The following is a 17,981-nucleotide window of genomic DNA, read 5'->3' on the forward strand; positions in this document are numbered from 1 at the left end:
AGTCAAAATGAAATGAAGTTAAATTTGAAATTTTCAAATATTACGAAGATGCAGTAAGAAGCGTCATGATTTATAGATAGTGTGGACTTTTAATTTGGATTTTGTACCTATCCCAATCATAGGTCCATACTATTCTTTCCCCCTTCTCATTTTTAAAAACACATTTCTTTATTATTTTCCAATATTGTTTGTTTCCTTTCGCAATATAAATAAGGTTATCTTTATATACTTAGGGTTTTATTTCACATGCTTTTACTTAGCAATGACACAAGGACCACTGATAAATTTATAAAAACATTATTTAAATTTAATATGAATGTTCTATTTTGTATAATTGAATAAGAATATTTAATCATTTTTATAATAGAATATATCTAATTACTTTTATAAATACTTTTTATGAACCATTTTACAAATACATACTTAAAACTTTAAAATGTGGATGAAAAATATTGTTTATTAAAGGTTGGATTTAATATTGTAGTGAAAAGGTTTATCTACAGTATTATTCTTCTGATTTTGTATATTTAAAACATTTTCTTCAAAAATTGTAAAAGAAATTTATATTTTCTCAATTTTATTATATTGATTAAAATACTAACTTAATTAAAAGTAAAAATATACTCACTACTTAAGATTTTTTTTTTCCATTTTTTCTAAGAGAAAGAGCAATTAAATTTTACTTTCTAATTTAATATTCATTCTCGTAATTAAATAGAATATATATATATATATATATATATATATATTAAATTAGATTTATTTTTAATTATATTATAGAAAGAGAATTTATATTTACATTATAAAAAAGTGATTAAAAAAAGTAAACTAAAATTGTTGTACAAAAATATTTTAAACATAATAATTTAAGCCATGGATCTTCATAAATTAAATGATAACTTTATACATTATAAAAGCATTTTTTATATATTTTATTTTATGTAAAAATAAAATAAAATAACATAGGACTATAGAATTAAAATAATTAAAAAAGTTAAAATAAAAGAAATAATTAGAATAAAATAAATTAAATAATACGTGATTTCTGAAATTTAGTACAAAATATTAAAGTATCAAGTAAAATAAATAAACCTACATAATTATTAAAACAAAGTAACAAAATTAGAATACCTCATAATATAAAATAAATGTTTGAAAAAACTGTGACTTTCTTTTACATGATACATTTACATTTGTTTTAATATTCATATAAGGAGTTAATAATTTTACATTATTTGAAAAATAAATAAATTATAATAAGAATATTATATAATTTCAATGTGTTGAATAATTCATCAAACTTTACATATTATCCACAATGATAATCAACTTTCAAACACGATACATAATACATTAAGAAAAAGAACAATACATCTAAGGAAAAGTAAATGTTGCATTGACAAAAGAAGATTTATATAGCTACTATATGATGATAAAAGAATTTCAGATGTTAGAAAAGTTCAGAGACATGGATTTTGGAAAGTAACTCTCATCAAATCATATTTATTGTGATATGCTTAGTATAACTAGTGAGTTTCTTATTATGATTAAGGAAAAATAATTGGTAAATCCCAAGTTTATTAGAATCAATGAACAAATGGAATACCTGAGTTATGAATTTCCTACAGGAGTTGGTGGGAACTTGAAGTTTAAAGAAAGAGTTTTTGTGCTCAATAATAAAGAATTGTTAATTGCTAAAAAGATATTTTAGGCAAGGTCACACAAGCAAATTTAGCATATGCCTTGGTACTAAGATGTATCCTTCTAGTAGTCAAGAGACAAGAAAGACGTTATAAAGTATCTTTTGTCCTGATTCACATGTTAGAAGAGAAACATAGAACATAAAAAATCTAGATGGGTGTTATAACAAATAGAGATCCATAAATGAAATTGGGGCAATATTGCTATGAACTTTATTACTCGTCTTTGAAGATCGATAAAAGATTGTGATGATATTGGATCATTAATGTTGATAGATCAACAAAGTGTGTGCACTTCATACTCTTAACATGAGATATTCTCTAGAGCAATTGACACAAATATATATATATATATATATATATATATATATATATATATATATATATATATATATATATAAAGAAGGTAGTAAAAATGCATGACATTCTTATAAATATAATATCTGATAAAGAAGGTAGTAAGAATACATGACATTCTTGTAAATATAATATCTGATAAAGAGTCAAGATTCACATCTAAGTTATTAAAAAGTCTACATGAAGATTTCACAAACAATTTAAAATTGAGTTATGCTTATCATCCACCAACGGATAGTCAATTGGATTGGAGAGGATTATACAATTTAATCCCTTAAATATTTGTTGCAGGCTTATATACTTGATCACCTTGGAGATTGGGAAGAAATTTACCTTTTGTAAAACTTACTTACAATAACATTTTTCATACAAATATAAGAATGATACCTTTTAAAGCTCTATGTGATAAGAAGTATAGAACTCCTTTGTATTGATATCAAGATGAGAGAAAACATGTTACTAGGATCATAATTCCCCCAACAAACTAATGAAAGGTAAAACATATTTGAGAGAATATGAATGCAATTTTGAACATGCAAAAATCATATGTTGAACAAAGTAGATGCATGTTACAATCCTTTTAGGCAAACCATTTTGGACATTGAAACTAGATATTAAATGTAAACACAAAAAGAAGTAGGCATTGGTACTGGAATTATAGTAAGAGAAGGTTTTTATGAAATTTATTATTATAATAAGAAGTGTTCATCTGTTTTGTAAGTTATTATTTTTTATTGTTTATATTATTGTTTGAATTAGAGAAAAAAAATTTGAGAATATTTGAGAAAATAAGAGTATTTTAAGATTCATACGAAGGGAAGATTGATTTATTACGATTATATTGAGGTTGTAGTTAGAATTATATAAAAGAAATTATTGTTATTTAATTTATATATATATATATATATATATATATATATATATTTATTTATTTATTTATTTATTGACAATATGATAGTTTATATGGAATATAAGAAAGTATTTATTTAATGAACGAGAAATTTTTGTATTGAGGTTTTGTGGCGTATACACAAAAATATGATTCACAATATTACAAGAATAAATTAGAATGATGTGAGATAAACTAATGGAGGAAATAATTTTTTTATAAAATTAAATGTATATGGTTGTTAAGATTGATAGTTAGTTAACAATATGATATTTTTAAAAGTGGGTCAAAAAATATCATTATTCATTTTAAAATTATTTATATGGTTGTTTGACAGTATGATGCAGAAATTATTAGAATGAAGTGAATTAGAGATGACAAAAATATTTGTATTCGTGGGTGTTTGTGCATAAAATTCGCAGCGGGTTAGTATCTGTGGGTATTTATTACTTGTGGATAATAGGTAGTTTAAACTTGTTTATAAACAGGTCGGTGCGGGTATTATACTATCCATACTTACGAGCATCTTTACCCACAAGAAAGTAAAATTAAAATTAATTTATATTTTATTAAGTTAAATTTAATTAAAATTAAAATTTAATTTATATTTTATTAGATTATATTTAATTAAAATTAAAATTTAATTTATATTTCATTTCATTTTTTTGGTAATTCTATTTAAATTTTACTTTAAAAAATTATAAAATATATTTTTTTGTAAATATTTATGGATATTCACAAGTAGTTTAATACCTCTTTATAAACGGGTCGGTGTGGGTATCATACTATCCGTACCTACAAGTATTCGTTACCCACCAAAAATTAAAATTAAAATTAATTTATAATTTATTAAAATTAAAAATTAATTTACATGTTAATAGATAAAATTTCATTTAAATTTCATTTCATATTTTTCGTAATTCTGTTTAATTTTATTTTAAAAATTTATAAAATATATTTTTTTGTAAATATTCGTGGATATCTACGGGTATCCCGAGTATTTTTTATACAGGTACCCATGCAGGTAACGAGACAGGTAACGAGTAAATTCTTTTGTTGTGGGTCGGGTTGCGGGTAGGCACTATTCATGCTCGACCCGACCCGTTGTCATCCCTAGAGTAAACATGTGATTTTGATACATTAAATTATACATATGATTCAGTTTATTAAGATTTGATTTTTTTTTGTAAGATTAATTTTTATTAGGTATGAAATAATCTAATATATTGAGTGAGATTATTATATGGTTTGGTATAGAAAAAAAATAGAGTAAGAATGGAAATCATAAAGCCCACTTTATTTATGCCTTATGTTTTAAAGGTTGCCCCAAATCTGTTGGGCCTAAGGGTTGACCCATAGGGTGCCAAGGCTCCTAAAGCAGCAAAGAGCCCTCATTTTGTTCTCATTTGCAAACAGACCCTTTCTTTTACGCTTTCCTTTCCTTTCAGAAGCTCTGCTAGGGTTTGGTTCCTAATCCTCTTCTAGCTAGCTCAAATCCATTTTTCTACTCCATGTAAGTATTTTTCCTAGCTCATACTGGTCCTCGTTAATCACTCTTCATATTTCCATTTAGGATTTCATGGTAACCCCATTTCTTGTTCTGTTCCGCTATTTCTTTCAGCTCTTTAGTTCGTTCCTTGAGCTATTGTTCTTCACGGTTCGGGTGTCGAAGCTCTTAGCTCACACTTTCTAGGTAAGGGAAGTTAGGGTTTTGCTAAATCTTTGGTTTTTCGTGATTGCTTGATGATATTTCATGATTTGTTTGGATGGTATGCTGCTATGGGCTTATGAGATGTTTTATTTCATTGATTGGTTGTATTGTTGGACTATTGCACGAGAGGACAATGGTGAACACTAGTTTTCTCGCCCAAGCGAGCATGTCTCGCCTAAGCGAGATTAATAGAGGCTCGCCCAGGCTATTTCACGTGAGTTGTCGCTCAGGTGACCAACCCTATTTTGAGCGAGCAAACGTCTCGCTCAGGCGAGGGGAGTTTCGTCTAAGCAAGAGAGCGCAGAAGCCATTGTTCCCCTTTTCGAGCCCTCGCCTAGGCGAAGGGGGCTCACCTGAGCGAGAGGACTCCCTCGCCTAAGTAAGACCCTTCTGCTTAAGCAAGGAGCTGGGTTTGTGGCTTATGAGTTTAACATGATTTGAGTATGATGTGTGTTTGGAATGATTCATGGGCTAAAAATGATGAACTTTGACATGGTTTTGGAATTGAATTTTATTGGAGGTTGGTTATAAATGTTGGCATGAGATTCATATGCAAATAGTATGTATCTGTATAGCCCAGCACCTGGGCTAGATTCTATTGTTAGATTCTATTGTTTTGGGCTTTACGAGGGTGTTACATAAATAATTTGTAAAATATGCTATATAAGTTTTATCATTATGTATTTCAGTTATTATTGCAACAATATTTATTAATAAGTAGAAAAACAATTAAACAACATGTTTAATATCAGAGCCAGGTTTCGATCCTGGGACCTGTGGGTTATGGGCCCACCACGCTTCCGCTGCGCCACTCTGATATTTACATTTATGAATCCAAACATTAATTCCTACAAATTTCAACAGGAATTTAATTACTAATTCCACACCAAATCATTGTCTCTCTTCTCCGTTTACTATACTATATTTTGTCTAAGTATTAGTGAGTTTTTTTTTCAATTGATATTTCTTTGGCTACATTTTGTTTTGTCATATATTTTTTCACATTGTAGTTCTATTATTTGTTGCAAATCGGATTGATGTAGGTGGTATACTACCTATTGGAGACATTGTTATCTCAAGTGGAGTTGAGGATGACTTGTTTGATGCGAAGGCTTTAGACGATTTTTTTTAAAACCACTTGTTGGATCACCTCCAGTTAAGAAGCCCTAACAATGGTTATGTACCACAAAAGGTGAAGTCATCCCTTTGAAGGAAGGTAATTTTGAAGACATTAAAGGATGCAATTTTGTAAATACATCAAATTTTGAACCTAAATCTTCAAAATTAGCAAAGAGAAATAAATGGAAACATGATAAAGTTAAGAAGTTGATTGGTTTGCGTGGGGAGCTGAATGACTGATTTCATGTTGGAAAGGAAGGATTTCCTCCCTAGGAAGAAATATCTTAGAATTTGTTGTCTAATTGGATCAACAGAAGTCATGGGCAATGTAAATCTCTATAGACATCTTTGTTACAGAAATATGAGGTTTGTTCTTCAAATGAGTTACTTCATGTTAATCTTATAAAGCAAAGTACATGCAAGTGTCGTATCCATAAGGACTCGTGTAAATATTCAAGTAATATCAATCTATTTTTATTTGTTATAAAAAAGTTTTAGTAGTAGTGCTTATATGTGATTTAGACAAAGCAATGAAGGATCAAATACAATTAATACATAAATGCATATTGAAATTGGAGTTCACCTATCTTCATTTATACTTTCATTGTTATATCAAATAACAAAACTAAAGATATTACAATGAGTTTTAGAGAGAAATCCTATGAAGAGAACTAAAAACAAGGCTCCATAATAATATAGTGACACTTTGTTTTTATAGAAAATACTGTTGTGGCTTCTTGTCCATCCTTAGTGCTTCAGCAATAGAGGCTTCCTCCCATGTGGGGTTTTCTTATGGATAAAGTTTCTTGCTCTAGTGATCTAGCCTTGAGGTTTCCTTCCTAAGAATGTTTCCTTCAAGTTGTAGCCTTTCTTGGTGAAGCTCCAACTCTTCAGATCTACTTTTTGAGGTTCTCTTCATCAGAGAGTTTCCTTGTGGATTTAGTGTCATGTTTGTTGCTCAATTGTGCATTCTACTTTGACTTGCTCTTAAAATGCCTTTCAATGCTTCGACCTCAATCTTAGAGTTTAGTAGCATAACTCTTGTATGATTGCAAAAGTGCTGCAATTTGAAACAAAAACATGTTAAATTGACTCTAAACTAATTCTCCACACAACATTTTGTGTCTTAGGCTAAAAAGGGATGATTTACTCAAAGATGGTTCAATTTCATGCAATTTAAGTGTCAAAATCATGTATAGAAATAAGTAAATTGGACATTTATGTCTTATTTGGGGCCTTCTTCTTACCTGATTGTCTACTAGTTATATTGAGTTGTCTACTTCACAACTACAGGCATTAGACGACCTTACCCTACTATGTGATCATTCAAACCATCTTTGACTTAGACTCTTTGTCCATTCCAAAGAATCACCTTGTCTACTCTTTTTTCTACTCGTCTATTCCATGTTTGCCTAAACCCTCACTACTTTTCTTTCCATAACTTACACTAGACTCATCTGATCAACCACCTAATCTACTTTCATCATCATACCATTTGTCTAACATTTCATTCCTGCATATACACATTTAGATTCATCTAGTTTTACACTATATATATAGAACAATAATTTAAATGGTTAAAAGAAATAAAGATTACATTAGAGATTAATACTTTTGAATACTAAACAACTCAAACATATTTTACTATTGATGGAGAATCATATTCAACACATATTCTCAATTGTCTTCGAGGACCCATCATAGTCCCTTTTGGTGGGGAAAATGCAATATATACACCACACCTAAAATTCTTAAATGAGAAATATTAGGTTACTGACCAAAAACCAACTACATAAAAAAGTATTTGTGATAACTTGTTGGCTTGATGTGAATCAATACAAGAGGTACAAAATTGCATATCCTCAAGTAATCATTGAAAGATTAGCTCTCATAAGTAATGGTATTGCAACCGTTTTTAGATGTTTTATTAATTATTTTTGCAAGTCCATTTTGAGTATGAACATGTGTTACTGGATGTCCAACTTCAATTACAATTGATATACAATACTTATGAAAAGCATGAGATATAAATTCACCATAATTATCAAAATAGATTTTCTTAATCGAATAATCTGGAAAGTTAGCTCTTAACTGTGCTAATAACTTTACAAATGTCTGATTGCGAGTTGATAATAAACAAATATGTGACCATCTATTTGATGGATCAAAAACCATGATATATATATAAATGATCCATGTGATGGGTATATTTGACCACAAAGATCACCCCGTATTAGTTCTAAAAATGAGATTGAATCATTTCTATTTTTTTTTCTGGTGATGGTCTTATTATCAAATTTCCTTGTGAACATGCGATACATGAGAAATCATTGGATTGAAGAAGTTTTTAACTTTTAAGTGGATGTCCACTTGAGTTTTCAACTATTTTTTCGCATCGTGATAGATCTAGAATGACCCAACTAATCATGCCAAACAAGGAATTCATTTTGATTTATAAACTTTTGGTTTACCATGACATACATTTCAATTGTATACTAATATATGTGTAGTACAAACTATCCAACTGATCATGTCAAACAAGAAAATCATTTTTGATTTGTAAACTTCTGGTTTACAATGACATGCATTTTAATTGTACAAATATATGTGTAGTACATTCCGGAAAGGTTGATAATTTCTTCAATACACATATTTTTTATTCAACCCAAGTCTAGTGATATAAAGATATTTCATGTCTCTTTCATTATTTTTCCTAATATGATATCCATTGAAACTTAATAAGTTTCTATTAGACTTCTTGGTAGAAGTATAATAGCTCTTCTGAAGCCTTCAATTATAGTATCGTAAATAATGTTAATATTGACTTCTTGCATAACCAAACAAGAAAAAAAAATACTCTTGAGAATTGTATGAGTTGTTGCACTATCAAGAAGACAAAATATATCTTAGTTTATACAACATCATTGCATACCAAATAATCATACATATAATTAAATTTTAATGGACTTAATAAGCTCAATTCGTTGCAGGTACCACTAAAAATCAAACAACTTTGCAAGTAATATCAAATAAAACTAAGTATAAAACATCATCTCTGAAAATCTTTGAACCTTTATATATGTATAGTATAACAAAATCATAACCATAAATCCATATTAAAACCCATGTTTCACATTCTTATGGATAATATGTATATTTTAATTTATCATTAACTTAAAATATTCATATGTAATATATGTATAATTTATATAATTGGTTTGGAATATCTCCATATAGTATTTATATGGTCATAATAAAAAATAACCATGAAAAATATAAATCAAATATTGCTTCATTCACTTATAGGAATGGAGCAAAATCAGTTCGGCGGGTCTCATGATCTTTCATCAAAAAGTAATTGTTTTGTTAAGCTACAATAAGAAATTAAATAAATTCAGAATATTTGTGAAATCTCTTTTCATGATATTGTTGTTGTAAGAGCAAATTAGATGCTCAAATACTTTATTTATTCCTTTAATGACATTACCAAGACTCATTGCATCTAAATGTATTTCAACATTCAATATCCAATATAAGTAATTCTTTCTCATAATATCAAGGGTAACAAACACAAATCTTGCAACGTTTGACATGTTTAGAATAATAATCACCATTGTTCTGATTTTGACCCAAGTTGACATCCATCGTTAGGAACAACCACCACGTTCCCGAGGTATTGTCCGTTTTGGAGCGTTTTAGCTTCGTCACGGTTTTGTCCTTAAAAGGCGCCTCGAAGGGTGGAGGGAGGTAGGAGTATATAAACTTCGCTTGACCTCGACTCCTAAGCGATGTGGGACTTATTGGGTGTACCGGAACAACCATCATAATAAAAATATTTATAATAAGAAAAAAAAGAAAATTGATAAGGTCCAATAATTCTTATTACAAACATAAGAATATACGATAAAATTGTAAATAAATAAATAATTAGAAGAAGTCTAGATTGAGACACGTAAAACAGTGTCCTTAAAGAAAAAAAACTCTCACTAGCCTTATGTTGGTTAGAGAGCATTAACGTGTTATAAAACAAAGCTAAAATAACATAGTAAAAGAAAGGAAAGAAGAAAAGATAATTGAGAATAATTTTTGTGTGTGTCTTATGACTTATCTAAATGTCCTATTTAGATATACAACTTATAACCCTTAAATGATACAAATTAAATAATTAATACAAATATTTAAACCTCATCTCCTAAACACTAATTAATTAGTAATTGTAACATAAGTAAATCATGTCAATAACATGAATAACTCTATTATATTAATGAACAATCATTAATTTATAACAGTTAATTAATTTAATGATCACAATATTTATTTTAACTCGATTCTTCAGTATGAAAAAACCCATATTACTCAAGAGACACACACACACACACACACGAGTGTCTATTACTTACAATGTTGATTAACCCTATATTTATATTTATTATTTTAAGTTGAATGTTTTTTTTCTTGTGATCCACTATCCGTTAAGGCTAGTAGTGACCGTGATGACAGTGTGCATGTTGTCTTAATATTTTGGGTTATCACCCAACCACACTCCAGGGTTAATCTTTTAATGTCTTAGGCCCAATACGTCCCAAGAATAGGACCTCCTACCACTCTCACCACATAAATCATTCTACTCTATATGAGCGTGAACGATTATAAGAGTTTAGGATACCTTCCTTAATCTAGACATCTCCTATATCAAGGTATACACTAACCACACCCTCACAAAGAGTTTCCCATGAAACTCTTTTACCAACAACATTCCATATGTTATCTCAAGCATCATAATCTCATGCCAATGCACCACTAACCAACCAACCCATTCTTATTTCATTTCATACCAAGCAAGTCAATATTACATGAAACATACATAATCACATATTCATGCTTTTAAGAGTAATTGAATCAATCCACAAGTTAAAGTTAAAGTTAAAGTAAGGAATTAAAATTCTGCAGCAATTCTCACTTAAGCTAAAATGATCTTGCTTAAGCTAGAAATTCTCGCTTAAGCTAGACTGATCTCGCTTAAGCTAGATTGGTCTCGCTTAAGTTAAAATTCAAACAGAGAGCAAAGTGAAATTCTGCTATTCTAGTTTAAGCTAAAAATTCTTGCTTAAGCTAGATATTCTCGCTTAAGCTAGACTAATCTTGCTTAAGCTAAAATTTCTCACTTAAGCTAAACTGACAGATTTTCACTGGTTTCAAAATGCAAAAACAAAAAATCCCAAACAACACAAACTAAAGAAAACACAAACACATTGCATAAAACGTTGGCATCATACTTCATGCTTTAAAAGGGTAAACAAATCAATCATGGGAGCATACAAGCTTTCAAACAACTTTGCTGTCAATCTCGCTCAAGCTAAGGAGCCATCGGCGGACCATTATGTGGACATAGGGGGGCCATGGCCCCCCATTTTTTTTTATATTCATATAATTTTATATACATTTTTTAGAAACTTAATATTTTAATATATAATATTCTAATAAATTTTATATATTTATATTTACAGATGAAGAAAAGTATTTTTTTACATTTATTTTTCAATTTTATCTTTCAAATATTTTTTAAATAAAAATAATTATTTTATTAATATTATTTTTTAAGTGATTATTTATTTAATTTAATCATTTTCTATTTGATTATTTTCAAATTTAATTATTATAAATAAAAATTAATATAATAAAATAAAAATTATTTTATATTTAATTTTATAATTATAATAATAACAATAATTATTATTTTATTATTTTTATTATCATAAAAAAATTAAATACAATGTTCTTACTAGTTTATATAAAAATTTTGGAATTACTTTTCTAGTTTCTATTTTCGTTCAAAAATAATAAGTTGGTTCTCGATTTTTTTTTAGTCTCATTTTGGTCTCAATTTTTGAAAAAATGATGCAACTTTGACATTTTTTCATTAAATTTATTGAATCGAACCAAAATATTTTCATCAAAATTGAAGTTGTGAATAAAGATGGTTTATTTTGTTGGTGTAATTGACATAATCCTAGTATAAATTTTGGTGAAAAATTCTTTTCGCTTTAAGAAATTATACGAAAAAGATAAAATTGCATAAATTTTTAAAAAATCAAAACCAAATTGAGACTAAAAAACATTAGACGACCAACTTAATATTTTTAGACAAAAAATAGACCAAAAGAGTAATTCAACCAAAATTTGGGCACCCCCAACATACTGGCGGAAGATATGCCACTGTAAGAAGCTCTCACTCAAGCGACAGGAGCCCCTCGCTCAAGCGAAAAGCTCTCGCTTAGGCGAGATTGAAATCAACGGCATTATGAGGGTTCACAAGTTCTCGCTTAAGTGAGGCCTCCTCGCTTGAGCGAGATTACTCTCGCTCAAAACTGGAGCTCGTTGCCTGAGCGACAACTCGAGCAGAACTTGGGGTGAACTTCTCGTTAATTTCACTTAGGCGAAGGTTGCTCACTTGGGCAAAAGCAATAGAGCTTTTCCTTGCTCACGCATGCAAACCAGAAAAGTAGTACCAAACAACATTTCAACCATTTCCAAGCAACCACAATAGCGAGCAAACATCATAACATTATTTAAAACTAGGAAAACATGCAATAATCATAAAAAATTTTAAACCCTAGCTTCCTTTACCTGAACAGATGATAACCAAACAAAATTAGGGACACAAGGAAGAGCACCACTGCACATTTCAGCTTACGGAGCTGGAAAATAGAACAAGAAGAATGAAATTAAGACCCTAATGTTAGAAAAAGATTACTCAAATAGTACTATTAATAATAAAAATATGAAATGATATAATAGTAATAAATAGAGCAATAATAATACTAAGACAATATATAAAACAATGAATATTAATCAAAGATCAACAATCATAATAGCAATAATAAATAAAAGATAGAAGGTAAGGAGTAGAAATATCCTGGGTTGAGACACGCATAGCGCTATCTTTAGAGAGAAAACGCCCCTACTGCACAGGGCTAAACAAATACACACTCATATGTGTTTCAAATCATATGCGTTTCTCTCCCAAGATACAACAACCCGTCAGATCGATCGAGTGCAGCAAAGGATCTTCGAACCTTATGAACACCACTGTCTTAAAGATAATATAGAGAAGAAAAGAATAACACTTTTAAGAATAACTCTAGTATTTGTTGTCTCTGTTAGTGTGTCTTTTCCCATGCACCTAGGTGGTATTTATAGGTAGCAAAAGGAGACAAAGGAGTAAATAGTATTAAGAATATAGCCGTTAGCCATAAAAAATATTAACCCATAAATTAAAGATCTATAAAAATATGAGTAACAATAAGTTTTTTTATTTTTATTATTTATTTTTTAAATTATAATAAAATATTTCCAACAATCCCCCACATAATTTAAAAAATAAAACAAAACAAAAAATATATTATCTTTTTAAACAAAATATTGTAGTTCAGTGTAAGGAACCTTCCGGGTCTGACCCTTACACCTAGTGCTTATAAACTTCTACCCGAGAAAATGCAGAGACTTGATTGTCTTGAACTACATCCCCTGTGACCATGTTTTAGTAAATAACACATACAATATTGGTGTTCATTATAGGTTCTAATCAGTGGGTGCATGTTACGACCTTGTGCATGTATCTTATTTCATGAGTGTCACTTAGAGACTTGCCCATGTCTCACAATGGCGGCCCCACCATCACACTCACTAGGTAAACCCTCAAAGGGTGGTTTGTGACTCACACCCCTACAATAATTGTCATTGGGTTTATTAAGAGGTATTTTATAAAATAATGGACATACCTCAACCATTGGGTTTATTAAGAGGTATTTAATAAAATAAGCATAATAATGCATATACCTCAACCTTATTATTGCCACAATTTATAGTACACCTCGCCATAGGAATGAGACATAAAATTTAATCAAATTATTTGATGTACTTTAGTCAACAACAACTTCGTTGTTACCCATTGAACTCCATTCCATGGGATCGCCATTCATGTGGAGATGGGTGTCCATTGTTGCAACTAATTTATGGGCTATAGTCTCATTCCCCTCGACGACTCAAATATTTGTTGTTGATGCATCAACCTTTTGTTAAGCAAATCTGCAATATTTCTTTTTTGACCTGACAAAGTCAAAAGAGATAACCAATAGTAATTAAGTTTCTAATACATTTGTCTATTCATTCTCATATGTCAAATTTCATTGACATTTTTATTAGAAACTTTAAATATAATAATTTGATTGTCAGGATCAATTGAACAAATGGAATAATTTATGCTTGCATAGTAGATCATGATAGAACAACAACTTTTTAAAATATTTCTATGATAGGGCACCTTCATCCAAGGTTAAAACACAACCATAAGCAATAGTTGATATTGTGCCAACAAAATCAATATCCAATTTACATTAAAATATATCCTTCAATCATCTCAAGAAATTGGACATATTGTCATAACTAGAAAAAACACAAATAATATTACACTAGATGGCAAAACAATATTAGAGGTATCACAAACAAATTTAGTCAATTTATCATTTGAAGGAAACATCTCTAGATATTTATCGGTATAAATAACCAAATATTTTTTTCTCATTAAGAGGTATATTAACCTTTACAAGACACCCCCACACTTTGAAATATTTTAAATGTGGTTTTTTTTTCTTTCATAACTCATAAAAAATTTTATCACAATCTTTTGTATTAAAAAAAATATGATAAGCAGGATATAAAACTTCATTAATATAATGTTAGGCAAGCTAGAACTTGAAGCATAACATTTACCATATCAAAGCATTTTTTTTTCTTTCTTTCATCAGCATTTACATGATCTTAAACATGATATCAATTAGAATAATTCATTTTAATTTCATGTCATAAACAATAATTTTGAATTCATAAATTTGATAAAAATTATATTTATCATCGGTCTTTTTTTTTCATATCAATATCAAGATAATTTTTTTTTCTTGCAAATGCAAAGTTTCACAACTCAATAATATTTGTAGTATGGCAAACATTTCACAATTATTTTCATACAAAACACTTAAAATATATACATTATATAGAACATCTTTGTCAATGGTAAGAATAGACAATATTAAAGCATAAATTAATATAACAACATAAACATTAGCTATAGACATCACAAAAAATTATTCAATGAGCAGGAATATCATTTATCCATAATTTCATTTATTGTTACCAGTAGGAGTAGAACAATTATACACATAAACTTTTAGGCTTAGTTGAAATTGATTTAATTATAACCATAAGAAACACATTAATTCATAAAATGTGTTTTGAGTCTTCAGCACTATATTATTTTTATTTTTTTAATTGTAGAAATGAATACAAATGAGTAATCAAAAATAGAAATAACAAGATAATAATTTTCTCTCTAAGAATGTTAGAAAAAGATTACTCAAATAGTACTATTAATATAAAATGATATAATAATAATAAATAGAGCAATAATAATACTGAGACAATATATAAAACAATGAATATTAATCAGAGATCAACAATCATAATAGCAATAATAAATAAAAGATAGAAGGTAAGGAGTAGAAATATCCTGGGTTGAGGCACGCATAGCGCTATCCTTAGAGAGAAAATGCCCCTACTGCACAGGGCTAAACAAATACACACTCATATGTGTTTCAAATCATATGCGTTTCTCTCCTAAGATACAACTGTCAGATCGATCGAGTGCAGCGAAGGATCTCCGAACCTTATGAACACCACTGTCTTAAAGATAATATAGAGAAGAAAAGAATAACACTTTTAAGAATAACTCTAGTGTTTGTTGTCTCTGTTAGTGTGTCTTTTCCCATGCACCTAGTTGGTATTTATAGGTAGCAAAAGGAGACAAAGGAGTAAATAGTATTAAGAATATAGCCGTTAGCCATAAAAAACATTAACCCATAAATTAAAGGTCTATAAAAATATGAGTAACAGTAAGTTTTTTTATTTTTATTATTTATTTTTTAAATTATAATAAAATATTTCTAACACCTAACAGAGGTTAAAGCGGAACCCGTGCTTCCAAACAGAAAAGGGAAATGGGAACATGAGTTTGAAGTTTTACTTACGTGGAGGCAGAGTTCGATTAACTCAAAGGTGGAACTAGTTGTGCCCTAACGGAGCTTCTACTCAAAAGATGAGGGAGGTAAGGGAAACTGTCTTGCCTGAAGAAAGCAGAATGAAAAGTTTAGTGACTGAAAGGGGTCTTGGGGTACTAAGTGGGCTAATCTTGAGCCTAACTCAGATGGCTAAGCCCTATGCATATAAGACAGAAAGAAAAGGGGCCTTACAAATAGCATTCATATTCTCATTTTTAAATAATTATTTCTACATATATTTATTGTGTTAAATGAAGAGTGAAAGAGGTAAAATAGAAAATTTCATTACCATTTTATTAAAATAAAAAGAAACTTTACTATGTTAAGAATAAAAATAAAATGATCTTAATATAAAAATATTTAATTTTGTCATTTTTGTGTGAATTCTTTTCGTGATCGAAGTAATTAAGCATATATTTCGTATTTAATAATTGTTAAGTGTATTTATTAAAGAATAAAGTTAGTTCATATGCACTTTATTAAAATCATTAAAGATTTTAAATTTTGTAAATAAAAAGAAAGAATAAAAGACTTATTTCAAAATTATTTGTATATTAATATTAAATTTTCCTTTTAATAAAGACCCATGATAATTATTAAAAGTCTTAATTACTTTAATTATTAACAAAGTTTAAACAAAACTAATCAAATAAAAGCTTTAAGACTAGATTTTTTTTCACATAAAAAAGGAAAACATTTTGATTTTTATATTTTTGATGTAATTTTAAGTAAATGACCTATTATGTTCCTTTCGTTTTTCTTATTTTAATGTTCATTGATCTGTCATTACATTTTATATGCTATCATAATTAATTTTGCTCTCCATATTAATTAAATTAAATGTAAGATTAAATTTTTATCTTGAAATTTAAAAATAAAAAATTAAAGAAAACACTATTTTGCAAAAAAAAATCCACAATTAAAAACCAACAAAGAAAGTTAATATTTACAAAATTTAAGTACACATTAATTATTTATTAATGGTTAATTATAACGTTTAAATAATTTATCCATATATTTATTTCATTAATGTGGTATAAGAAATAATTTTAAAAGTATTAATGACGAGATAAATATCAAGAAAATGTATTATATTTATTATTTTTCTTTACACAAAAATATTAAAAGACAAATACAATTTAAACTGTGCAGGTTTGGTTTGAATTGTTTACACCATTTAATAACTTTTCAACTCAAATGTTAGTCTAAAATATAATTTAAAAAATATTTAACCATACAAATAAATAATTGACAATTAACAATGTTAAGTTAAAAAGACTATGTATGTCCAATTTGAAAAGTTTTAAAAAAATATATCAAAAGTTTACAACATAAACAATTTTTAATTTCGTATTCAAATGTATAGACTAAAGAGATATTTAACCCTTTTAAAATTACTTAATCAAAAAACATTCTTATTTTATATAACTAATTTTTTTTAGTTAATCAAGTCATGTTTTTTTTTTCTTTTAATATTGTTTTGAAAGTATAATAATTTTCTCAATCAGATAAAATAATTGTGTACTTTTATATTTTACCTCTTTCTCTTTCAATTTAACCCGATAAATTATTTGAAAATTTAAAAATACATAAAAGTGTAAGAAAAATATTATAAATAGATCAAGCTAACAATATTTTCAAAATTAAGACAAATATAAATGATCAGGGATACAACATTTATATATAAAATATAAAAGTTATATATAAATATATATATATATATATATATTTAAGTAACCAATTTTTTTTTTAAATTAAATATAATTATGAATTAAATATGTTTTTAATTTTAAATTTTGATATGAATTTGTAATTTGTTTGTGAATATAATCTTTTTTAATATAGTAACATTAATTTTATTTTTTGATGAATATATAACACCGTTTAACATGTTAGTCAAAAAAATTAATGTAATTATATTAAAAGAATTATATATATTTATTTTTAAAATTTGAAATTATAAAAAAATAGTATGAAATATATTTTAGGAACTTAAAAATATATTTAATCCGATAATAAATTAATCTTATCGTTTAATGAATTTAATTTATAAGGATTCATTATGATTAGCTTGATCAGTTATAGTTGGTGTC

At 27.8% G+C, this 17,981-nt stretch overlaps 1 non-coding gene across 1 annotated transcript; it reads right to left on the reverse strand.

Annotated features, from left to right (window-relative positions):
- Window positions 1–5,403: 5,403 nt before the first annotated feature.
- On the reverse strand, window positions 5,404–5,475 carry TRNAM-CAU. The gene has a single exon. It is a non-coding gene; the product is annotated as a tRNA-Met (tRNA).
- Window positions 5,476–17,981: the final 12,506 nt, after the last annotated feature.

This window comes from Vigna unguiculata, chromosome 1 (genome assembly GCF_004118075.2).
Source record: "Vigna unguiculata cultivar IT97K-499-35 chromosome 1, ASM411807v1, whole genome shotgun sequence".
Classification (NCBI taxonomy): domain Eukaryota; kingdom Viridiplantae; phylum Streptophyta; class Magnoliopsida; order Fabales; family Fabaceae; genus Vigna; species Vigna unguiculata.